This window comes from Equus asinus, chromosome 20 (assembly GCF_041296235.1).
Source record: "Equus asinus isolate D_3611 breed Donkey chromosome 20, EquAss-T2T_v2, whole genome shotgun sequence".
In the NCBI taxonomy this organism is placed as follows: Eukaryota; Metazoa; Chordata; class Mammalia; order Perissodactyla; family Equidae; genus Equus; species Equus asinus.
In genome coordinates, this window is record NC_091809.1 from 34,971,620 (window position 1) to 34,997,056 (window position 25,437).

The following is a 25,437-nucleotide window of genomic DNA, read 5'->3' on the forward strand; positions in this document are numbered from 1 at the left end:
CTGAAGGAGCTGACATATCAACAACATTGAGAAAAATAAAAATTTGAGTGTATCTTTTTAAGCAGTTATATGTACAAGACTGCTGTTTATTGCTGCATCTGACCATATTGTGCTATTTTGGCTCAACTTTGTCACTAGCAGCTAAGATGAGCCACAAATATCAATATTTAACATCACATAAAGCGTTCAGTGCAGAGATATAAAATATAAACATAAATTTACCCTGGATTATTAAGGGATTAAGGGCAATGTCTCTAGAGGGAGATGTGAACCATCATGCAATGTTATACATACACAAAGACTGATTTGTGCCTATATATATATATATAATTATTTGTTGTTGTTGTTGAGGAAGATTGGCTCTGAGCTAACATCTGTTGCCAATCTTTCTCATATTCCTTGAGGAAGATTGTTGCTGGGCTAACATCTGTGCCAATCTTCGTCTATTTTACATGTGGGACGCCACCAAAGCGTAGCTTGATGAGCTGTGTGTAGGTCCGCACCTGGGATTTGAACCTCTGAACCCCACCACCAAAGTGGAGCGCACAAACTGCACCATTACGTCACTGGGCCAGCCTCCTGTGCCTATATCTTGATATTTGTAATTAAAAAGAACCTCCCTCCTTTTTTTCCACTGGAAAACTCCTTGAACAAGGAAGATGTACAGAAATTTGAGTATATATTAAGGGATCAAAAATTTGATCGACTAATAGCTTCAAGAATGATTTAATAATTACTATTAAAGTACCAAGCTACCATCATGAGCAGTACAATGAGGCAACTTAGTGTGGTGATTAAGAACCAGCTTTGTGATGGCTCTGCTATATACTGGCTGAATGACATCGACCGGTTGCTTAACTTTCCTAAGGCTCAGTTTCCCCCTTGTTAAAGTAAGGATAGTAACAGCAAAGGATTCTAATATCTCAAAAGGTTCTAATAAAGATTAAATTCTTTTATGCATTAAAGTACTTAACATAGTGCCTGAAACAATTCTCAATAAATATTAGCTATGTTAATAAATAGCTTTTTATCTTAAATGTTTCAAATATTTTTTATAATATGGATGAAATTTGGTTACAAAAAAATTTAAAGAATCCAGGAGCTATCACTCCCAAAGTGTACCTATTCTGAAATGCAGTGACATCCCCAGGAAAACGTCTAATGAAAAAATTTGCTCGATTATTCCCATTGAAATCAGTCTACATATAAGGGATGTATTCATAAATTGTCATTTATCAGAAAAACCGAAAGTGTAAGTGACTGAATGCTGACTGGTTTTTAGACAGAGCTAGACAGCATGATAATCTAATGGTCTTCTCGAACTAGTGGTTGCTGTAAGCAGACGCTCTCTAGGTTCCACATGCACAGACGCACGCACACTGTGGTGGGTTGCACAGTGAGTTGTATTCCTTTAGAAATGCATCTAGCTCAGTTTATAAACAATTCTGTTTAGTTACTTTAAAAAAATCCTTACTGTCTCAATTCTCTTGCAGGCCCGCAGGAAAAGCTGCCTTTCTTGAGCCCCAAATCGTCATCATTTAGATGTATGAGTGTCATCCTGAGCATGTGTATGTTCAGTCAAAGCCAGCACCAGCCACAGAAAAGAACCTTTGAGCGGGAGGTGCCGGTAAACGGTGTCTCCATCACCACCTTCTTCGGACTCTGTCCTTCTACTTTTAGGTAAGTGAAGCAATTTGCATTCAGAGTTTTTCATTTGGTTAGGAGCAAGGCTGGGACCGCGCCACCCGATTTTCAGCCAAGAGTTTCGTGTGTCACTTGACCCTATTGAATCTGTTTTCAGGAAGCTCAGGACAGCCCTCAAAGGCGACTGGGCAGCACCGGCCAGTGGGGATCCAGACACAGGTTCACAAGGAGTTCAGGAAATGCAGTGCGCCACCTGAGCCCTAAGGGTTTGTTCAGGTGCAAACCCGGCTGGGGGCTTTGGGACCGGGAATAGGTTGAAGCACCCTGGGCTCTCCATGGTGGGTAAGCTCAAGGCTCTCTTCTCCGATTCCATTTCCTGCCTCTAACTGCCACAGCTTGATCGTTGGGACTTAGCCACCCGTGACTGTTGAGGGAAATAGAGGGAAAATTGAGCTGCTGCATTCATCTCCTCTCCTGGCACAAGGGGCAGGGCCCGAGATAACTGAACCCCAGCCAGAGCCCGTCACTCACTGTCATCCTCTGTTTTGAAACCATTCTCTTAGGATCTGGGCACAGAGATTCTGAGAACCTTGCAGGAGAGCTGCTTCTGCACTTATTTTGAGCTTAATCTTTTTTCTTTGATCTCAGGGATGAGGAACTCAGTTTGTGATAGAGAAAGACAAGAGTAATTAATGCACAATAAAGGGGCAATATTTAATTCTAAGGAGGGAGCCACAAGTGAATATTGAGAAATAGAGATCAGGAATGATGACGTTAGAGTTATCAAGGGGCTGTCCTGCCTCGACATTTGTCCCTGCTCTTTAGTCACTGGGAGCTTATGCAAGTCATTCTCTCCCAGCTGGGCCTCAGTTTCCTCCTCCTTTAAGTGGAGATACTATCCACCTTCGAAAATGAGGTGAGGATAGCCACGGGTAGCAGTGGTCCTAAAAAACACATCCCAGGTCCATGTGCAAAGAACCATGTCTTAAGACTTGGTTCTAAAAATTCACTGATAGCTAAAAATACCCTGTTGACACAGGCCTGTCTGCACCCTCTGATTTTCCATTTTACGTGCAAAAATTTATGTTTTTCCATTTTCTTTGGCCAGGGCTCTGTTATTTGAAGGTAAGGTGTAGGAAGTCCTTCAGAGGTTCAATGGGAGACAGGGAATCGGATATAGTTTTTCTCTCTGGAAGGAACTTTCATCGAGATTTTTTAAAAAAATGTTTGGGCTCTGCTTGCTACTGTAACCTCTAGTCTTCTGCCAAATGGCAGTACAACAAAGGAAGCCTCCTTTTCAAGTTTCTGGTTAATAAAACAGCAAACGCAAGACAAATAAACAGACCCAGAAGGCTTGCACTTGCATAACTTAGTAAGCACACGTGTGGGGCCAGGGATTGCTGGTCTGCTCTGATGGGCATGCGACATCTCCAGTTGACCACCATCCCTCAGACCCGGGCCTGAGCTCTTTGACCCACTCTGCAGGTCCCCAGGCGAGTGAAATGGTGGGCTGGAAAAACCTCACGAAGAAGTGGCTTCCTTTTGTTCTTTTGCACCCCTCCTCTCCCAACTTCCAGTTTTTTGTTCACGGAGACTTGAGTCGGTGACTGAGTTTCTGGAGGTTGTGGCCACAGACATGCTGGTTGAATGGTTCTTAACTTAGTGCTGGAAAGAGTGGATATGACTGGAGGCGTGGCGGTGGAAAGTCATTTGGGAGAGTTTGGGTAGAACTTAATGGGCAGCTGACTTATTTAAACTCTAAGATCAGCCTTCTCAGTCTTCTGTTCTTTCCTCTTAGTGATATTATTTGTTAGGACTCACCTGTGAGTGGGGTGACAGCTTGGGGTCTTGTGTGAGAACAAAGAGGAGGGTGGGTGCTGCAGAGGAGCTGGGTGCACCAGAGGCCGTGGTCTGGGCACCCTGTGGGACCTGGAATACTCACATTGCCCTTGCAGCTGTCTGTTCCCACCCTAGTGTGTGTTCCGGGTGGGGAGTCGGGCATGCTTAGGAAACAGTGTAGCGGCAAAATCCACTTATCCATTCCATGCTTCTCTCTCCTTCTCTTTTCTTCTTCAACCTGTAAGAATGCTATCTCACCTCTGGCTTCCACTGGGTTCTCTCTCCGCCTTCCACTGGGACATGCAGAGCCATGGTTTTTACCACAGGATTGCACATAAGCCCCAAACCCCTGAGGAAAGCATTTCCTAGTAGTCGCCTTCCCTGGGCATGCAGGGAAGGGTTCTCTCAGCTCCTCATCTCTGTTCTCAGGGGAAGTCTTCAGGCCATTGTGAGGCCGTATCTGGGGATCAGCTGCTGCTAAAACCTGAAAACTAAGGGCAAACCCAACGCTTGAAGAACTGCTAAGGATTTATGATGTTCCAGAGGAGAAACTGTTCATAAAAAGCTGACGAGCCAACTTCTCTGCAACGTGTTAAATAACAACCCGAGCGTGTAGCACTGCTCTTCGTTACTTGGAGCAAATTAAATGACAGGAAAGACCATGAAGCAGTTGGTGGGATGTCTGAGTCTTTGGAATTCAGCTATATGGAATTTTCATCTTTTTGAGAATTTCATGCATTTTGTTTCTCTTCATTCAGATTGTTGCTTCTCCTGTTTTTGATAAATGTCTCTAGGAGATCTTCTGGGGTATATGATTCATTCAGTTCTCTCAGAACTCTCCTCAAATCTCACTTCCTTGTTGAGGGCTTTATTAGATTCATCTAAAACTCTTTTTTTTTTTTTTATATGATCAGCACAAAGAAAGTAGAAGCTGGGCAACGCCCCCATCAGGAAGTTTTAAATCATCAACACCATAAATGGTTTGATGATTGCCTACTTGGCTTCCCTTCCCTCTTCCTTCCTTCCCGAGAAAATCTTGGCATGGTGTGTACCTCTTTTCTGCTCTGCCTGAGTTTCTCAGGGACGGTTAAGCCATCCTCAGCTCCACGGCTATGATTTGACTACATAAATCAGGGCAAGTCCATCCTTGAACACATTTGATTCAGGAGTGGTTATGTGACCTTATTCTGTTTGAGGCAAAGATTGCAGAGGCTTCTGGGAAACTTCATTCTCACTTTTAAGAGGAGCAGTAAATAGCCATTTTCTCTCTCTCTGCCTCATGCTTCTGCCAGTGGACCTTCTGTGAACATAAGGGAAGCTGCTCTGAGAACAAAGCTGATACTCAAAGGAAGGCAGCTTGAAAGAATCTCCAGGAAATGTATCCAGAGTCCTGATTGTATGTTCTTGGAATTTTCCCAACCTCTGGACATCCAGTTATGTGTGCAAATAAAATCCCTTATTGTTTAGGCCATCCGAGTTGTCTGACATTGTGCTAACTGGTCTAGGGGTATGGACTTTCAGCACCGTGTGGAGTGGGTCTGGGAAAGAGAACTCAGGGAGAAATGTGAGGGCCTAGCCGCCAGGCCTAGGTTACTGTGTGCTCATTGTGTGTCTTGGAGTAAGTCTGGTCAACCCTGCACGCTTGACTCCTGTGTTAAAAGGGTGTAATGGTCACCGTGTTTATGTCACAAGGCTGAGTGAGGATCAGATAAGTCAGAGCTTCAAAATACGTTGTGTAAAATGTTATTAGCATCATTTGTTAGCTCAATCCATTATTCCATTATAATGAAAATAGTAGTGGCTAACTTATTGAGAGATTATTACATGTCAGGCCGTGTGCTAATTGCTTTAATGACTTAGGTCATTTAATCTGCATTGCAATCCTGTAAAGTACATTATTATATCCCCACTGTGAAGATGAAAAAAAGCATTAGAAAAAGTAATACATTTTTTTCAATATTATGCATCTGGTAAGTGGAGAAGCTAATAAGTTTTTGAGAATAATGATAATTACCCATGTGTTCAAGGAATTGTCAATTCCACAAAAATTGCCACCAGTCCCAAAGTTTGTATTAGCCTCGCCCCCATTTTCAGTGTTTCACCCCTCATGCCATCTTCATCCAGCTTCTTCCTATTGTCCTTAAGCAAATATAAATTTCTCCTTCACAATTAACTACTGTACGTATTTACTGCACTTGGAAAAGAAATAGTTTGTGCTGGAGGTGGTTTACACTCCACACCTAAATGTGTGTGTGTGTATGTGTGTTAGGGTGTTAATGGAAGTAGTGGGTGCTTCAAATATTTTGAGACTGTTCACATAAATACACTTGTTGGGATAGTGTCTGAAATCATGGTTTGCTGGTCACAAATTGTAGCTGTAAGTGATCTAACGTCTTGCCCTGGAATACTGAAGGTGGGTACAGATTCAGTGTAGTAAGAAAGGGTTTGCTTACTGTCTAGACCAGTAGTTCTCAGATGGGGACAGTTTTGCACTCCTCAACACCGCAGGGTACTATTGGCAACGTTGTGACATTTTGATTGTGTTAACTATGAGGTGGTGGCGTGCTATTGGCATCTAGTGGATAGAGTCTGGCTGCTAAACGTCATGCAGTGCACAGGACAGTCTCCACAACAAAGAATTATCCAACCCCCAATGGCAATAGTGCTGAGGTTGGGATCCTGGTCTAGATACACCCAAGGATCAGTGCTGAGCTTTTCTTTTTATACCCTTTCTGCTTGATTGGGAGTCAGGCAATCTATCCTGTTCTAGGGGGGCTGGAAGAATGTCCTGGAATGTTCACAAGTTGACACCCACACAGAGGCTTAGCAAATCCTGGAGCCTGGCCAGGTGTCCTTCTACTGGAGCAGGCCTCTTGAGAGAAACCGATGCTGGAAGGCTCTTACTGGAAAGAGTTGAGGTCAGCTGACATGTACTTCTTGAACGGTGCACGATGGTCTTCTGCTGGGTTGCCTAGTGCAGGTGATGTGTGAGGGTCTCTCTGTGGACTCCTCCCTCTGCTCCTTATCCCCCCAGGTTTATCTACTGTCCCAACCCCTGACATGCTCCAAGGTTCTGACCTCAGCACTTTTGCTCCTCTGCTGCCAACCCAGGTTACCATCACCAAATCTCTTTAGGGTTGAGGGTATGATCGTTTTCCTCTCCTTCTAATTCTGTCTCATCTTTGCTCTGGCATACACATCATGTTCCATTACACTTAGGACCTTCCCTTTTGATACCCAGGAGCTTAGGTTAGAACCCTAAAAAGAATAGGATATTAGAATTTCTTTTCTTTTAATCCTCTTGCTATAGAAGTCAAAATTTTCCTCTGAATAACAAGAAAGGAGTCAGGACATACAACAAAGAAATAAAAAATTCACAAATATATGTCAAGATCTTATTTCACTACATCAGAGATTTCATAAGTTTTCTTCCCCCCTACACTTTGGAGTTAGGAAGGAGGTAGTGGTTGTAGAGGATAGTTTTATGGGTTTAGCCAGATGTTAGGGACATCTGGTGACTGGGTGTTTGTTTTTAAGCATTTCTGAATGTTATGCTCCGAGGACGGGACCTGGGAGTTGCCTGCTTGCTGCTCTAGCCACTCTGATAGACAGTATTTTGCTTTGAGGGAAGAAGTAAGGAGAAGTGGTTTGGGCCTGGAAGAAGGCAACATTTTCTTCTCTGTGCCTCCATTTTTTAATTTCAAGATGAGATTCTACCTATCCCATTATGATATCATGATCATAATGATTCTATCTGTAATTTACAGAATGCTTATTTATATGAAAGGTGCTGCACTGGACTTTTTGCTTATATTTTCCTATTTACATTCAGTTTTCATATACTAGAATCTGTGGTGCTCTGTTGAGATGGTTTCTAACTCTTCTAGAATTTATGTCATTATTTTTCTCCATTATCTGGGTGGATGTCATTCTTTAGACTTATACGGTTCTCGCAGTTCGGAATTTTACTGTTACCAATCCTAGTATAATATTTTTTATTTGCTTTTTTTCCATGTAGTGTTGATGAGTCATCTTAAGTTATCACATTCACTAGTTTAACTTTCTCGGAGAACTTGCTAGGTTAATGGTATTATTTGTAACTGTGAAAGTTTTTATGTGAGATGAATTTCCCCACCCCCAAGTCAAACTTTGGGACCTTTGTTTCATAAACTCTAGGCTCCAATTAGGTGAATCAATTAGTATCTTTGAAGAGAGGACTAGATTTTCTGGAGGAATATCTCTTGGACTTGCGTCTTGTTCCATCAAAGGCAGCCTCATGAAATAGAGGATTGCATTTGATGCTCAAATTCATCCATCAGGAAAAGAAATGCTGCCATGGGAATATATTGGATGTGTGGATTTGAAGGCTGATGGAAGAAGACTGTGAACAGAATTCTACCTCTTCCCAAACACTTTGGTGAACACTATGGGAGTGTCATCCCAGTGAACTCTAGATGGCTCTTAAAGGGAGATTTTCTAGAGTCAGACAGACGTTGTCAGTGGCAGTAGGGAGGAGGTTCTGAGGTAAATAGGAAAGAAGCAAAGATGGATGATATACATTGAGGGAAACAAAAATCCAGAGAGTCTTTAAAAGAAAAGAGCAGTAGGTTCTACGAGTAGAAGGAAAAATATCAAAGATTCAGGAGGTGAGAAAATATCTTGACTTGGGGGCCAGAGACTAGTGGCCAACCAGGGCCTAGAGTAATCTGGGAGTTGCAGATCCAAAATAAAACCCTGGTCAGTGGTCTGGATCATGCTGGCCTTCCAGATGCTGCTCCCCCATCCCAACTGTTGCAGTGGAGCAGCCATGGAAGGATTCAGTGCAGAATCCCATGTGATTCATGGCAAAAGGCTGGGGAATGGATGATACAAATGAGTGAGCCTGTCCCTTGAGGGCCGTCCTGATTGATATGCTCCAAGAGGATCTGTCCATCATCTGAAGACTAGAGACTCATCACAGCTTAGAGGATTTGCGGGGCATTTGACTGCTGCGTTGGAGTGGGCAGGCTTGCTGTGCTCAGGTGGGCATCCACAGGCCATGGTGTCTTGTTTTCTTAAACTGCTGGGAAGAATGTAACTTGTCAGGAGGGTCTTCAGCTTCAGGGAGTGGGGAGGGTATAGAGTGAGGTGAGTAAGATTTACGGTGGAAGACAGAATGTATTTTGGAAGTTTCCTTGCATAATGATACGTGCATACCGCTCTGCTCTCAGGAAAGGAAGCTGATCTTAAAAACAACCAAACGCTAACAAGGAAAGCTTTAAAGAAGTTTATGAAACAACTGCGAAGACCAAAGAGACCCCAAATCAATCACATTTTACTTCTGCTGTTTTCCCGTGACCCTTGCTTTCAGTGTTGAGCAGCCAGAGATATCAAGAATTGACTGTAAACCAGGACCCCTACCCTTTTGTCACATCCTTTAAAGGGGAAAGCTTTTATAAAATTTAGGACCTTAAAAATAAAATGAATAGTTTGTGAATGGATACTTACAATAAACAAAGAAAACAGAATGCCTTCTGTGATATCAAATTTCATATACAGCTTAAATATTCTTACCACTTAGAATCAAGAAAATAGTTTCAAGTCTATAAAGTTTCCATTACTTCGTTTAGCCAGAGAAATCTGCCAGCTAATGTTTTACTAAGTCTGAAGAAATTTTAACTAGCCCTTTCCATATCTATCAAGTTCAAAGAAATGACATAGTTCATGTATCAATATTCCATAAAGTTTAGTCCTAGAAATGTGGATTATATTTTCAACATTTATTAAAAAATTTTTTCTTTTTCTGTTGCATGACTTATTTTAGGCCCATGGGTGTGTGCTTTTCTTGCATGGTGGGCTTAATTCATGTGTTCAGTCTGGATGACTATAGCATCTTTCTGTTCATGAAAATCATTTAAGATGAAAGGCATTAAAATCAGGTAGACTTTAGATATCTAAGCATCTGTTTAATACAGTCTCTCTCTGTCACTTATTTCTGCGGCTGGGCATCAAAGAAAAAAAATGAAAAGTCGGCACTGTTCTCTTAAAAATACGTCAAGGGCCCCCAACTCTTTAACAACACAGGAAATGTCAAATATTATATGGATATAAATAACTCAGTAAAACAGGGTTACAAGAACATCTGGCTTTGCACAGTTCCACGCACTCGGCTGGCGCGAAGATATTTCAGTAATACTATCCAGTCGTTGGGTTGTGTGAGACTGCGGGGCACAGAAGGGAATTTGAGTGTCGAGTGAAAAATGTGCTTGTAAAAAGGTCTGAGTTGTTATCTGTCTAATCCGTCCTAATCTGTTCAGTCGTTTGCTCTGGGGGCTCTGAAGAGGGAATACTGACCCCCTCTGGAAGCTAGTCTCTTAGACAGATACCCCCCAGAGCCCCAGGGTTAGGGATGGAGGGCAGGAGGTTAACGACCCTCGAGACACAAGCTGCCCTAATGATAGCTGGAGGGATCATTTTTAAAAGGGACATCTCAATTTTCTGAGCAACTTGCAACTTTGTTTCAGTTCTAACACTGCAAACAATCTGAAGGGGTAAATGGTGATATCCATCTCCTTTGCTCTTGCCAGTTTTGCCTTTCATCCTGTTCAGTTCCCCTGTTTGGTTTCTCTCCTCTCTTTACTGTATCACATTCTCTGCAGTAGGTTTTCCTTTTACTTTTAAGATCTGACTTCCTTGGGTGTTGGGCCAACTACCATTTGGGAAGACAGTTTGTGCTGACTATTTGGTGTTCATCTCACTTACACGTGCTTAAAAGAGAAAGTAAGTAACATTCCCGAAACAAATATGCACCAAAACTTCACACACTCCACTTAAGGTTTATGGTTTTCCTCCGTCTAAATTACAATGATCAGCATTATTAAGAATAAGGAAGAGCAACATCATCTGCATAAAAGGAAGGCAAAGCCAAATATAAATGGTAGGTATATCTTGGATCCTTTTGGGCTCATTCCCCAATAACTCTTTTACTTATTTATTCTGCAAACATTGAGTAACTGCTATGTGCCACACACTGTGGTAGGTAAAAACTCAAGGCCTTTCCTTGCCTTCAAGGAGTTATAGGCTAGTAGAGGAGGGGACACATGAGAATAAACAGTGATAAAACATGCAGTACAGTACAATACAATACAATACATTCTAACATAAAGTGAACATTGAAAGAAAATAAATACCAGGTAAAGATAACTTGCTTAAATATCTCTGACCAACGTTTGGAATGTCTAATTATGTTGGTATCTTTCTCTTCCTTCGCGAGTCTTTTTGGGAAATTGCTTGATCCTGCATTAAAATCAAGTCCAGGTAGGGGAGGTTCAGGTAGCTTGACAGCTGCAGGGCGCTCCTACGCAGCACGGCAACAGGAAGAGGAGGGGAAGCCGAGTGCTCTCTGAAGCACTGGAGGAAATTATTGAGCTGAAAGGAATCCCTTTATTTGGAGAGTGGTCGGTCAGCATGCATGATAACCTGGTTCTTGCAGTGGTTCCTGGAGACTACAAAGTGATACCCTCATGGCATATTTTTCGTTATTTCTTAAATGACCTTATTCTATTCATTAATTGATTAATTCAATTCCTGTGTATCTATAGAGCCCTTTCTAGGAGTGGAGGCCCGCAGGAGATGACAACACTTAGCTTTCAAGGAGCTTAGTCAAGCAGGGAAAGTCATGTGAATAGACAAAACAGTGTGATAAGTGTTAGGGATCCGTGCTAGAGAGAGAAGGAAAGATCTGGTTAGAAAGCAAAACCCCAAGGTGAATGGGTTGGAAGCCATAGAATGGGCTAGAGTAATTCTCACCCTAAATATTCATGTGTTAAATTGCATTTTTCATTCAAAATTATCCTGATTGGCTACACACTTTATTTGCATTAGTTGGATAATTTCCCAATTCCCTTTCACTGTGTTCTCTGTAGACGTGGCTTGCAGGGAATGACCAACTAGTCACTTTAATTAGAGACTCTGCCTAGACTGTGTTTGGTTCCCTAGAGCCTTGAGAGGGAGCCTTCTTAGGTTGATTTGTTGGCGGGCTCTGCACCTCCAGCCCAGTTCTAGATGAAAACTGTGGAGCATCACTTGCCAGCCTGCTTTTCTGCTGGTTTCTTGCACTCCCTCTCTGCGTTCTCTTCCCACTCTATTCCAGGGATTTGACGGAACAAACTGCCCCAGACACCACTGAGATCATGACATAGGCCAGCACACTTCCGGAAATTCAAACTGACAGAAACTCCTGCCTCCTGCTATTGCAAAAGTGGCTTGGTGTAGCAAGACGCCAGCTCGGAGCCTGGACCGCAGCTAAAGGTTCTTGACCCTCTCTGCAGAGATGGGAGTGCCTGGGGGGCTGAAAGCTTTGGCAGGGTTGACATAAACACTCAGGTTAAGGCATTTTTCATCTGTTTAACCAGATCTCATTATATTGTCAAACAAGACTGCAGTGCTCACAAGAAACAGCTATGGTATTCTTGTTGAGAGTTGGGACGAGAGGTAAGAATTTATTTTTTCCATGGGGGTTAATTTCCCTGATGCTGTGATTCCAGGCAAATTTTTCACTGGGATGGAGGTAGGGGACGGAGAGAGCAAGCTCTTGGAGCCTTTGAAGAAACGCCTCATGGCACTACTGCCCCGCCCCACCTGGCGTTGGGGAGGAAAGACGGCTTTAGTAACAATCTTGCCCACATCCTGTGTAGAGAACTCCCTTCTCTAGGCCACCTACAGAACCCATCCCAAATCCCCATGTCCCCTTGCTATGTCATTCTCTCACATTTCCCTTCTGTTGACTCCAGGAAAATGCTACTTTAAAAAAAAATAATAACTTCTCTTATCTTTTTCAGGTTGAGTAAAGTTTAACAATTGTTTAGTCCTGATGATGCTCAAAAGTTAGGTAAATTACCACGCTACCCAGCCGTTAGTCCAAGTTGTAAAGAAATCGTGGTGATCCATGTGAAAACATTCACAGTCAGTCCTATAAAGGAGTCTTACTGAGTGAGAATAGCTGTACTTTAGAAAATCCAAAGCAAATGTCTGGTAAGTAAACCCTTTTATTAACCACTGACTTCTATCATAATCCTATTTTACATTGGTGTAGTGCATTTCACACATCTAGCTCATTTTTGTTTTAATTGTAAAACTATGATGTTGCTTGAAAACTTTTAAAGCTATCCTTTCTTATTCAGAAAACATTCATCGAGTTACTAGTTTGTGAGGATCATCTTACTATGTTCGTTTCCCACTTTTGCAACAAGTATTTTAAGCCTTCTCCACTCACCTCGCACCTCCAGTACTCCCACTTCACGTCCTGCCCTGTGGATGATCTTGGGTCCTGCTTCACTCACTGAGAAAATAGAAGCCATGGTGGGGGGGGGGGGGGCAGGGAGGAACTGCTCAAACTTCCTGCCACCAAATCTGCATCTTACATCTGCCTCCATATTACCCTCCTTCATTCCTATGGCAATGGAGAAGGCTCTCTTAGGGAGCTATTTTATAGAGAAGGAAACATGCAGAACGACCTGGAGAAATGTCCAATATCTCATACCTAGTAAAAAGCAGAATTTGAACTCAGGTTTCCTGATTTGGGGTTCAATGTCGTTGTTTTTTCTTTTTCCATTTTTTTAATAGACTTTATTTTTTTAGAGCACTTTTAGGTTCACAATCAAATTGAAAGGAAGGTACAATGATTTCACATCCTGCTCCCACAAATGCATAGCCTTCCCAATTATCAACATCTCTCACTAGAATGGTAGATTTTTTTTTTTTAACCAAGGATGAACCTTCACTGACACATCATAATTACTCAAAGTTTATAATTTACCTAAGGGTTAATTCTTGGTATTGTACATTTAATCAGTCAGGACGAATGTGTAATGACATATATCCATCATTATAAGACCATACAGAGTATTTTCACTGCCCTAAAAATGCCCTGTGCTCTGCCTTTTCATCCCACTGCTCTCTCCCCAACACCTTCTGGCAACCTCTGATCTTTTTATTGTCTTCATAGTTTTGCCTTTTCCAGGATGCCATATAGTTGGAATCATAGTATGTAGCCTTCTCAAACTGACTTCTTTCACTTAGAAATATGCATTTAAGTTTCCTCCATGTCTTTTCATGGCGTGATAGCTCATTTCTTTTTAACACTGAATAATATTCTGTTGTCTGGATGTACCACAGTTTATTTTTCCACTCACTTACCGAGGGGCATTTTGGTTGCTTCCAAACATGGGAATTATGAACAAAGCTACTATAAACATCTGTGTAGGCTGTTGTGTAGACAGAAGTTTTCAACCCCTTCGGGTAAATATTAAGGAGCACGATTGCTGGATCATATGGTAAGAGTATGTTTAGTTTTATAAGAAACTGCCTGTCTTCCAAAGTACCTGTACCATTTTGCATTCCCAACAGCAATTAGCGAGAGTTCCTGTTTCTCCACGTCCTTTTGAGGATTTGAAGTTGTAATGTTCTGCATTTTGGCCATTCTAATAGGTGCGTAATGGCTTTTCCTGTTGTTTTAATTTGTATTTCCCTTGTGACTTATGGTGTGCAGCATCTCTTCACACGCTTGTCTGCCATCTCTATATCTTCTTTGGTGAGCTGTCTGTTAAGGGTTTTGGTCCGTTTTTTAATCGGGTTGTTTGCTTTCTTATTGTTGAGTTTTAAGAGTTCTTTGTGTATTTTAGATAACAGTCCTTTATCAGATGTGTCTTTTGCAAATATTTTCTCCCAGTCTGTGGCTTGTCTCCTAATTCTTTTGATATTGTCCTTCACAGAGCAGAAGTTTTCAATTTTAATGAAGTCCAGCTTGTCTTTGGTGCTGCATCTAAAAAGGCATCACCATAGCCAGGTCATCTGGGTTTTCTCCTATGTTATCTTCTAGGAATTTTATAGTTTTGCATTTTACATTTAGTTCTAAGAGCCATTTTGAGTTAATTTTTGTGAACAGTGTAAAGCCTGTAACCAGATTCAATTTCTTACATGTAGATGTCCTATTGTCCCAGTACCATTTGTGGAGAAGACTGTCTTTTCTCCATGCTATTGCCTTTGTTCCTTTGTCAAAGATCAGTTGACTGAACTTATGTGAGTCTGTTTCTGGCCTCTCTATTCTGCTTCATTGATCTATTTTCTCTTCTTCTGTCAATACCACACTTTCTTGATTACTGTAGCTTTATAGTAAGTCTCGAGGTCAGGGAGTGTCAGTCCTCCAACTCTGTTCTTCTCCTTCAATATTGTGCTGGCTGTTCTGGGTCTTTGCCTCTCCACATAAACTTTAGAAACAGTTTGTTGATATCCGTAAAACAGCTTGCTGGGATTCTGATTGGAATTGCACTGAATCTGTAGATGACGTAGGGAAGGACTAATGTCTTGACAGTATTGCGTCTTCCTGTCCATGAATATCTCTCCATTATTTAGTTCTTCTTTGGACTTTATTCATGAGAGTTTTGTAGTTTTCCTCAAATAGACCTTGTATATATTTTGTTAGATTTATACCTAAGTATCAAAGTTTTTTGGGTGCCAATGTAAATGGTATTGTGTTTTTAATTTCAAATTCTGCTCGTTCATTGTTGGGATCCAGAAAAGCAATTGATTTTGTATATTAACCTTGTAATTGTAATCTTGCTGTGATCTCTTATTAATTCTGAAAGTTTTTTTCTTGATTCTTTTGGATCTTCTACACAAACAATCATGTAATCTGCGAAAAGACAGCTTTTTGTCCTCCTTCTCAATCTGTATGCCTTTTCTTTCCTTATTGTATTAGCAAGGACTTCTAGTGTGATATTGAAAAGGAGTGGTGAAAGGGGATGTTCTTGTCTTGTACCAATGCCCTTTTCACTCTATCATAGTGCCCTTTAATCTTTTATGTTAGTTAAGCAAGTATTATATTTTAAAATTTTTAGGCAGATCTGTCTGTCGAGAATCCATTCCCTTCTTGCCTATTTCCAATAGCCCTGAATTTCCGTTTGGTGATCCATGTGGCTCTAGGGAATCTGAGTGCACCTCCAGCTCTGGCTATGGAGAAATGATCTAGCATCAGCCCCCAGCCACAGTGATTGGTTCAGAAGTAGGCCTGTGTCCTAAGCTGATCCAATCAGAGTGGCACACAGATAATTTCTCTCCTTCTGTATGGTTGGGAATAAAGATGGGAAGCCTGGAGACATGGCAGCCATTTTGATATTGTGAAGGAAGTCAATCTGGGGATGAAGCTAAGCACAGAAACAGATCAAACACAAGGTATTTTCAAGAAATGAAGCCAGGAACCTAATTAAACCATAACCAAACATTCTTATTATATTAGCCATAAACTCCTGTTATCATTTAAGCCACTTTGAGTTTAGTTTTCTGTAGGCTGTAATGGAAAGCATAATTGACAGATATAACTTTTTTCTGATTAATATATTTTTCCTACAAATAACTTAAAAACGTCTGAAAAATATAAAGAAGAATATTGAAATTATCCATAATTCTACTACCCAGAATAATTGCTGTTAACATTTTTGGACTTCGTTTCCAGTTTTTATTGAGGAGGAAGTAGAAGTCAACATTATATTATACAAAACTTTATATCCTAAGTTTTTCTCCTAACCATTATATTGTGTGAAAATTTACATGTCCCTATATAATCACTGAAAAAGTATTTTTAAATGGCAGCATTTAAACCATTTGTATCTATTTTCAAAGCTGCTGAGATTGAACTTAATGATATTTAGGTTTATGTTTTGTCTATTCCTTTGCAATTTCTTGCAATTTCACTTTTCATCATTTGTGTTATATAAAATAGTTTTTAGATTTAGTTTTCATCAAACAAACATTTATTGAGTACTTGCTACATGCCAGTGATGGGTTCTGGGACTGATAAGTAAACACTGACAGCAGTCCCTGTCCTCAAGGGGCTCACCGTCTGGTGCAGAAGGCAGGCCTTAGTCAGAAACATACAAAACTGAATGCATTATTACACAATATGCTTCTGTTAAAGGACAGGAAATGCACACGATGTTAGGAACGTGTAGAATACATCTAGGCCTGTGCGTGGACAGGAGGGAGGGGAGTAAAGGGAAGGGAAGGGTTCCGTGCAGAAATTGTATTTGAGTGAATTCAGCAAAGGTGAAAAGAAGATAGCTACGGTGAGGGAGGAGCTGTGGGGTAGGGGAGACCATTCTCTGCAGAGGAAAAGGAATGGGCAGAGGAAGTGTGCGGGGAGGTAGCGCCACACATTTGAGGAACTGGAAGGTCACCATGGTTGGAATGCTGGGAGAGAGGGGAGAATGGTGGGGCTGGAGGAGAGTGGTGTGGGTGAAATTGATAGGATGGCAAGGACCAGAGCAGGAAGGACTTTCTCTTTTCTCTTATTTTTTTCTGTTCTGTCTTGAGACAAATGGGAAGTCATCAAAGAGTTTTGGAGGGGGAAGCAGGGAGCTGACAGCATAGATCTGTGGCTGGCAAAGCTCCCTTGAGATGAGGATGGGGGAGACCACGCTGCCAGGAGGCTCCCACGACCATCTAGAGAGACTGCGGCAGCTGGTCTGGATTGACGATTGTGGAGGTAGAGGAGAAGTGAATGGAAAGGAGATGTTCAGGAAATGCTATGAACAGACCTGCATGTACACTGAATGTGGAGAGTGAAAGAAGGAGGTGTCAAGGAGACATCTTGTGCAAATGGATGGAGAGCTGTGCACTAAGAGAGAGGATCACAGTATAGTGTCGGCAGGGAGAGCCTAAGGCGATGGGAGATGTCACCTGGGAGTGGGCTGGATGGGGCTGCAGCTCACAGGAAAGGTCTAGGCTAGAGAAACACATTTGTAAATCACCAAAGACAAGGTGGAAATTACAATCTTGGGCATGGGGAGACTGTCCTTCATGCAGGAGAGCATAAGTGAGATTCCCACTCACCAAAGGGTCCAGGGCGGGTCTTTAGGAGCAGCAGCTTCTAACGGCTGGGCACGGAGGATGAACCTCCAGAATCTACCGAAGGAGCAGCAGAGGAGTCAGAGAAAAAGTGGAACAGTGCGGAGTCTCAGCATCTAAAGGAAGAGAGTTCGTCAAGAAATGCAAGGTCATGACAAGTATCTAGAGCTGTGGAGAGGTCAGCGAAGATGAGGACTGTAAAGTGTCTCTTGGATTTAGCAGCATTGGGCTTTTGGTGACCTTAGCATCAGCTATTTCAGACAAGTGATGGGGGCAGAAACCTGATTGTTGTGGTTTGGGGAGAGTTTAGGAGAAGAGGGAATCAAACAGGTTTTATGAAAACCTTCTAGGAATTTTGCTGCGAAGGGGAGCAGAGAATTAGGACTAACATGGTTCTCAAGCTTGTCTGTACTCTAGAATTATGTGCTTTAAAAAATCCCAATGCCAAGGCCACTCTCCAGACCAATTACGCCAGAGTCTCTGGGAGCTGGTCCCAATCTCTGAGATAGTTTCTCAAGCTCTCAGGTGATTCTCATACACCACCAAGACCGACAATCACCGGGGTAGAAGGAGATGTGAGGTTGAAAATATATGCAGATATATTTTGACGTTTGTGGAGACTTGAACATGCTTAATTATTGATGGGAGGGGGCTGGTTGGGAGGCAAGAGGAGGGATGGTTGATGTGTGAAATCCTGAGCTGCAGTGGCAAGAAAGCCCTTAGAAAACTGTGCTTTAGAAGGAATGCAATATGCTTTTAACCACACTATTGGTACACGACATTTGAAACAAATTTTTAATCTACATTTCTTTAATTATCCAAAGTCAAGAATAAAGTTGCTTTCTGAAGCATTTCCCATAGAAGATAATGCAATTCAGCCGTTTTGACTATTCCATAAGTCTTTTCCCTTTTCCTGAGTTTTTAATCTAGATGCTGGTTGCAAAATACTTATTTTTTACACTCTATATTTTCTCTTTTAAAACCACTTATGACATTTGCATTTAGTTTTGTAACCATGGTTTAAAGCAATTATTTAGGTTTAACTCTAGACGTAAGTCATTTAAATGCTGCCTGCAGGTATGAGGACACCACGACATCCCATTCTGGGGTTCTGAAATCGCTCCCTCATTTGGTATGTGTGTTCAAAAGAGATATACGATATTATATTTTCTGAATTCTTGAAAAACTGAGATGTTTTCTTGTTATCTTCACAAGTGAAAACAACATCAATGAGCATATAATTCTTTTATTTCAATATTCTCCATAAACACTCTGCCAATCTTATTTTCTGTTCTGCTGTAGGTAACGTGGATTCCTACCTCCATACTTGTAGGGTATTTCCTGTCATCCTTATGTTTACAGTAAATTTCCAGATTGTGCCTATTTGTTGTTGACTTAGCCTTGGATGTGGTGAACACTTTTAAGGACATTTATTTCCTCCTCAAAAATGTTCTTTAGTTGTGATTCTGACTGTTACTCTGGTTGGAGCCCTTTTGGCTTATTTCTTAGGGACACTCCCATGCTTATACTAGAACTTCTTTCTTTGTCCTCTGTGTCTAGGATCCTTTCTCTATTTTCATTTTGACTGTTTCCTTTGCATTCTGGACAAAACTTTCAAGTTTGTTCTCCAATCACCAGTTGGTTTTTCTGCAATTTCAATTCTACTTTTGCGTGCCTTCAGTGTAATTCTGCTGTTGTGTTTTTCATAGCTTATAATTTTCCATGATCTTACTTACCTCCTTTTTATCTTTATTTTTTTCTTTTGGGGAAGATTAGCCCTGAGCTAACATCTTCAGCTAATCTTCCTCTTTTTGCTGAGAAATACTGGCCCTGAGCTAACATCCACGCCCATCTTCCTCTACTTTATATGTGGGATGCCTACCACAGCATGGCCTGACAAACAGTGCGTAGGTCTGCACTCAGGATCCAAACTGGCAAACCCCAGGCAGCTGAAGTGGAACATGCAAACTTAACTGCTGCCCCAGTGGGCTGGCCCCCCTTTTTATCTTTTTTTTAATTGTCTTTTTATCACACCCTGTCTCTCTGTAGGCTTTCTGTTACTATTTCAAAGAGGCCGTATCTTTGGGCATCCTATGGAAGTTGCCATTTTAGAGGTCTGATATTTTCCAGAGTCTTTAAGACGGTGGCCCTTTATCATGCTCTGTAATTTTTTTTTCCCATAAGACCCATGGCTAACCAAACAAAATGTTTGCCAATATTCAAAGTGTGTGGATTGCCTGTGTGTACTCTCTGTATCCTTGGGCACGTGTTAAATCCCCCCTTTTTATTTCAACTGGAGTATATATGTCTGGTTAATATACACTCAGGGCTTAGTTAAATTCCCAACGCCTGGCAGTTCTTCACCTAGCTTGCTCTACTGGCGTGAGAGTCTCCTCTCCTACCTTTAGTTTACTCTTCTCCGTCAGGCTGAACATGTAGGCTACGTGAAAACCTATAAACTCCAGCAGTGGTGGCAGCGGACGCTCTCGTGGCTTCTGTCATTCTGTGTTCCCTTGTTGAGCTTTCCTTCTGATGCTTATGCCTTGCAGGAGGCAACACATCACTTCAGTCCCCTGCACCCAGCTTCTGTCAGTTTTATTCTTGGACTTGCACTCTCCAGTTAGTTGTGGCAGCAAGTACTGCTGGGAGCGTGAAAGAGTGCTAGAGAAAGGGCACACCTGGGGATGGAGATGCCCAGACTATAGAGGATGGCTGGACGATTTCCCCCACTGGTGCCGTCTGTGGCCATGAAGTAGAGCGGAGCAGAGCGGAGCAGAGAGCAGACTTGCCTTGTTCCCCGCACCGCTGGCAGCTTTTGTCAGTCAAGTTCTACCAGACTTAGAGTCTGTGGGAAGTCTCCTCAGATTCTATCAAGAGTCAATTTTTGGTATTTTGAGTTTTTGTCTTTTTCTATCTTAATAATCATGTTAATGGGAGGACATAAATTGAGGCCAGATGTCATTTGTTACTTTTATTTTAAAATTTGAGTGTAGTACCATAGGAATAAATCTTAATCAATTAATGTGAAAGCTTTTGGCAAAAATGAGGAAATGGTGAGAACCGGCCCAGGGACAGGCAGCAGTGGTCTGTGCACGTGTAACCCCTGGCATGGGAGAAGCCCTTCTTGTCAAGTTTAATTTTTAAAAAATGTACATATGTGGTGAGTGGTGAGCAGCGCACGATCTTTAGCCAGAGCATTTGGGTTTGAAGCCTGGCTCCACTGCTTATGAAGTGTTGGAATTTAGGTCATGTATGTCATCTCTGAGCCTCGGTTTTCTCATCTGTAAAACGGAAATCACAATAATATTTACCTCAATATGTCCTTGTGGGGATTAAATGAGTTCACACATGAAAACTGCTTAGAGCAGTGCCCTATATATGTTAAGTGCTCAGTAAATATTGGATGCTGGTAGCCACATTCTTGTAAAATTATGGAGCTTCAAAGTAAAGGGGAAAATATTTTGAATTTCCAGGCCAGAAGAACACATTAGATATAAACGAGAAGCAATCAGACTGGCATCTGACTTCTCTGCAACAGTAAAGTTAGGAGATGCTCAGATACCCCAACAACTAATGAATAAACCAAATGGATGAAGAGTGGGCTGTATGGAAATGAACAGTAAGTGCTAAATAACAAGTCTTAAATAACGAGATAGACCAAAGAGACTGGAAGGGAAACTCTAACAATGTTCTGGAATTAAACAATTTCAACAAAACAAGCTAGTGAAGTGGGGAAGGAAAACGCTATAAAGATTCCTTTTGGGATAAAGAGAAGTAGGGAGAAGTAAAGTGTTCTAAATATCTCCTCACATTGGAATATGGAGGGGGTGGGGAAAAGGAGCATCTTAGCAGGAGAAATAGTTGGTATTTTGTTTTTAAGCAAGAGTAGAGAATAACGTATCAGATTAAGGGCAGTTGCAAAAGAACGGTAACAATTAATTTCTCCCTTTTAACTTTCACTTTAATTTAGGGTTTTCATAAAATATATGCAAAATGTTTACACTTTGAGTACAATTACCTTTTTATCTTTAAGTTAGTACTGTCAATAGAACATAAATTACTTAAAAAAATTACTTAAAAATTATAACAATATAATTAATAATTTGACCAAAATGTAGCCATGAGAAATAAAGTTTACGGAATAAATATAAAACAATTTATTATTTACATTTGTCTTTATTTTATTCTCACCCAAACTTTGTTGGGCCTTTAAGAGATCAATCGAGCCTTCAAAATAGTAATGAAATTCAGTCATCTTTGATATTTTGCTAACTTTCAGTACTATAAAGACTGTAGGTCTAAAAGTTTTAAAAAATTGTTTATCAAGTTAGGAGGATAGAACATATTTATTTACCAGTTTGTTAGCTTGCGTTAAACATTTAAGTATTTAAACGTGTGCTATGTTGGCCTCCATTTGTCCTCCTGACTGAGACCCCCAAATGTTAGGGGTGGACCAGTTGCGCGGAAGTAGTTAGTGCTGTCACAGCGGCATCACAGAGAACTTGCTTAACCGGACATTTTACAGTTGGTAATCTACTAGCAGTTGCCATATCACACGGTGGTGATGCATACTCGCATTCCTGAGGCAGTAGCATCCTTTTCTCCTGTAACATGGAGATTAGAGTACTCATTTTTTTCATGTATTAAGAAAATGGAGTTTTCAGCACAAAGTTGGAAAGAGTGGAAACTTAAATAGTGGGAAAAAAATCTGAACAAATTAGGGGGTCTCTGTAGCACTTTATGTCCGCAGAGTCTTCTTGCTAGTGTATTGCAAATCACGCTCTTTCTGGTATTAGAGGAGGCTGGTAGAGAAAACTCAGTGTATGAGTGTTTGGAGCAGCCCCAACCCTGCTTAACACGGGGTGTCCCTGCAGTTCACGAAGGGCGTCATGCTTGCTCATCTTTTACCTCAAGGTCTGGAAGAGTTGATATGGAGTGGATGTTCGTTGAATTGGAAGTTTCTGAAAGTTACACGAGGCAGGGTTGTGTAATGCTGAGAGAATGGGTTCCGGAGCCAGACTGCCTGGATCCACAGCCTGTATGTGATGCTAATATCCTGAGTGTCCTTGGCAAGAACTCCGTCTCTTGGTGTCTCAGTTCTCTTTTTTATAGAATACTAGTACGTATCTTAAAGAGTCACTGTGAAATTAAATGAGTTAATACATTCAAAATACACAGATCGGCAGGCACTAGATACACATTTGCTGTTATTATTAAGAGGGGCCAATATTTGATTCAATTTAACAAATATTAATTGAATACCTGCCTTGTGCCCGCCCCGGTGGTCTAGTGGTTAAGATTCGCTGCTCTCACTGCTGCGATCCAGGTTCATTTCCTGGTCAAGGCACCAGGCCACCCATCTCTCAGTTGTCACACTGTGAAGGCTGAGTGCTGCTGTGATGCTGAAAGCCTTGCCACTGGTATTTCAAATACCAGCAGGGTCGCCCAAGGTGGACAGGTTTTGGCAGAGCTAAGATAGACTAGGAAGAAGGAACTGGCTATCCACTTCTGGAAAAATTGGCCATGAAAACCCTATGAAAAGCAGCAGAGCATTGCCTGATACAGTGCTGGAAGGTGACAGGATCGTGCGAAAAGACCATCCTCTTTGCTGGACACGGGGTCACTAGGAGTCAGGATCACCTCGATGGCACTAACAACAAATCTGTCTTGTGCCAGATTGATAGAGGGCAAATGCATAAGTCTCGTGTGCCAGGCATTGTGCTTAGCTGTGGCTATCAGAGTCAATAGGACCTAGTCTCTGCTTTATTTGCATTTACACAGTAAGGGATTCAGATAAGTAATCAGGTGCCTACAGATCAGTTTATTTGATAACATGGTCCTGGAAGCTGTGGGAGCATGTAGGAGAGGTCCTACCCCAGAGTTGGGCAGTCAGAGGTTACTTCCTAAAATAAGTGGAGTTTACACTGTGATACAGACACTTTATGCTTATAGAGGGTAGTGAGGAATCAAGATCCATTCAGGTTATAATGGCATTCGATTTTGTTCGCCTGAAATGTTAGGTATTTAAGGAGAGAGCAATGGGCGGGGGCTTATGCATCTCAACAATTGTCTCAGTGCTCCTCTCTGTGGCAACAGCAGTGGCAGCCACAGAGACCACAGGCTGTGGGGTCCCCCTTTGTGGTGGTCTGCCACACTTTCTGTTTTGAGGATCATTGGGTGTCCTGTTTGTCTTAGCTTGTGCCCGACCAAGCACCATCTCTGGGTTTACAGAGTGTTGATTTATCTCCTGAAACACTTCTTCCTCTTCTAGACACTTCCTCACAAGTTTCCTGTTTCCATCAGAACCAACACATCCTGTGAAGACTTTGGGCTCATGGATGGAGCATGTGCAACAGGAGAGTCAGACTGCATTGGACACTCTCCTTTCTTTTCTTGCTTCCTTCCTTCTCTCTTATCTCTCAGCTCCATTCCCCACTTGCCCCAAATGCTCAGACTTCTTCCTCTGTAGATTCAGAGACCCTGAGTTCTTGTGCCTCTATTAGGGCAGGGACCCCCAAGGCCTACTTCACTGTGCCTAAAGCAGTTACTTCGGGGCATGCGTACAAGCAGTATAAAATCTGTAGGTAACTAGAAAGCTCCGAAATCTCCCTTCTGCCCTACAAATATATCTCCCTGGCAGAGGAATCGACATTTCACAACTCTCACTCATTGAGGTTAAGGCAGTGAAGGCTGCTGAAATTTCAAATGTCAAATAAGAGGAGATAAACAGTAGTCACTGCCACCACAGTTTGATTAGCTTCTCTGCTACCCCTTCCCTGTCTCCAGGGGTCCTGAAGGCATGGAGACCCCAAACAGGTGATTTTTATAGGAGCGAAGGAATCTGGAGAATGGGGGATGTTACCCGAGGGCAGAGGAGTCCAACACAGTGCAGAGTCCCTGTTGGCATGGGCTTTGAGCATCTGGAAACGGAGGCAGCCCACTTACCTCCTCCCTCCTCTTTCCTCCTTTCCTCTCTTTCTTTCTTCTCTCTATTTCTCCATTCATTCATCTAATCATTTAACGAGAATTGTTGTGAGTGCCCTTCACAGGCAGACGACGCTCTCTCTCCATTCCGGGATTCTGGATGAAGGCTGCCCACGAGGAGCTCAGTGTAGTGGGAAGGACGGAGCAAACAAATAATCCTACTGTACAGTAAAAAGTGTTATGAGAGCTGGAGAAACACCACACCCTTTCTGGTGGAGTCAGAGCCATTTTCACAGGATATCTGAGCAGGAACTTGAAGGTGAATAAAGATTTTCCAGGTAGACTTGGTGGGGAAGGACTCTGGGGGAAGCAGTGTGAGAGCCTGATGTCATTGGGGAAGGGAAAGCAGCTGTGTGTGCGCAAGAGATGAGGCACCAGGAGGGTCCTGTGCGCCATGCTGAGTCCCGCTGGGGTCCCAGGGTGGCAGAGCCGCTGAGGGGCTAAAGCAGAAAGCTCAGGATGATGTTCTCAGTAAACATTTCCACTGTGTGGAAGTCAGATCAAAGGTCCTCATAGTTCTTTTATAAAATACATGTTTTACAATTTCAGGATGAAAAAATGAAAAGGAAGATGTCCGGCCAAGACTAAAGCAGCCAGTCTGAAGGGAATTGTGGGTTTTCCTCTACGCTGGGCGTCTGGAGAGATTGGAAAGCCTGTTCAGGATCTCCCATTCCAGGATGTCAACACAGTAATCAAACAATGCGAAAATGTGACAAATAGGGAACACACAGTCAATGCGGTAATTAAAACCAAAATCCAATAATTCAGGTTTTATTTTTCTTGGATTTTTCTCTTTGGCTTTTGACAATGATTGAATGAGGTATAATTTGCCAAAGCTCCCTTTCCCTTTGGACTGCCTGTATCAATCCTGGCTCCCTCGGGATGCCTCCTTTTGTAGGAGAGAAAAGAAAAGGAAGCTTAAAGCTTCTCCCCGGCCAGTGTCCAGAGCTGGGGACGGGACGCTGCAGAGGGGACAGAGATTCGTCTGTGGGTGGCCCGTTCTTCTCTGTTCCTTTTTCCTGAGGACACTATGGCCTTTTTACGAGAGACCCTGGAGGGTCTTTCGTGAGCCACATGAAGCGCGGGTGA

The 25,437-nt window shown here is 42.1% G+C and overlaps 1 long non-coding RNA gene across 3 annotated transcripts; it reads left to right on the top strand.

Moving 5' to 3' along the window:
* The first annotated feature begins 1,274 nt into the window (after positions 1–1,274).
* Positions 1,275–25,103, top strand: LOC123278884 (uncharacterized). 3 transcript variants are annotated; one of them, XR_006516611.2, is made up of 9 exons: positions 1,275–1,396; positions 1,494–1,680; positions 11,615–11,772; positions 11,877–11,955; positions 12,303–12,495; positions 13,870–13,950; positions 20,838–20,983; positions 23,636–24,607; positions 24,898–25,103. It is a non-coding gene; the product is annotated as an uncharacterized lncRNA (long non-coding RNA). The 3 variants fall into 3 exon arrangements; XR_011496023.1 differs by having other exon boundaries at positions 20,838–24,607; XR_011496024.1 differs by lacking the exon at positions 13,870–13,950 and having other exon boundaries at positions 20,838–24,607.
* Positions 25,104–25,437: the final 334 nt, after the last annotated feature.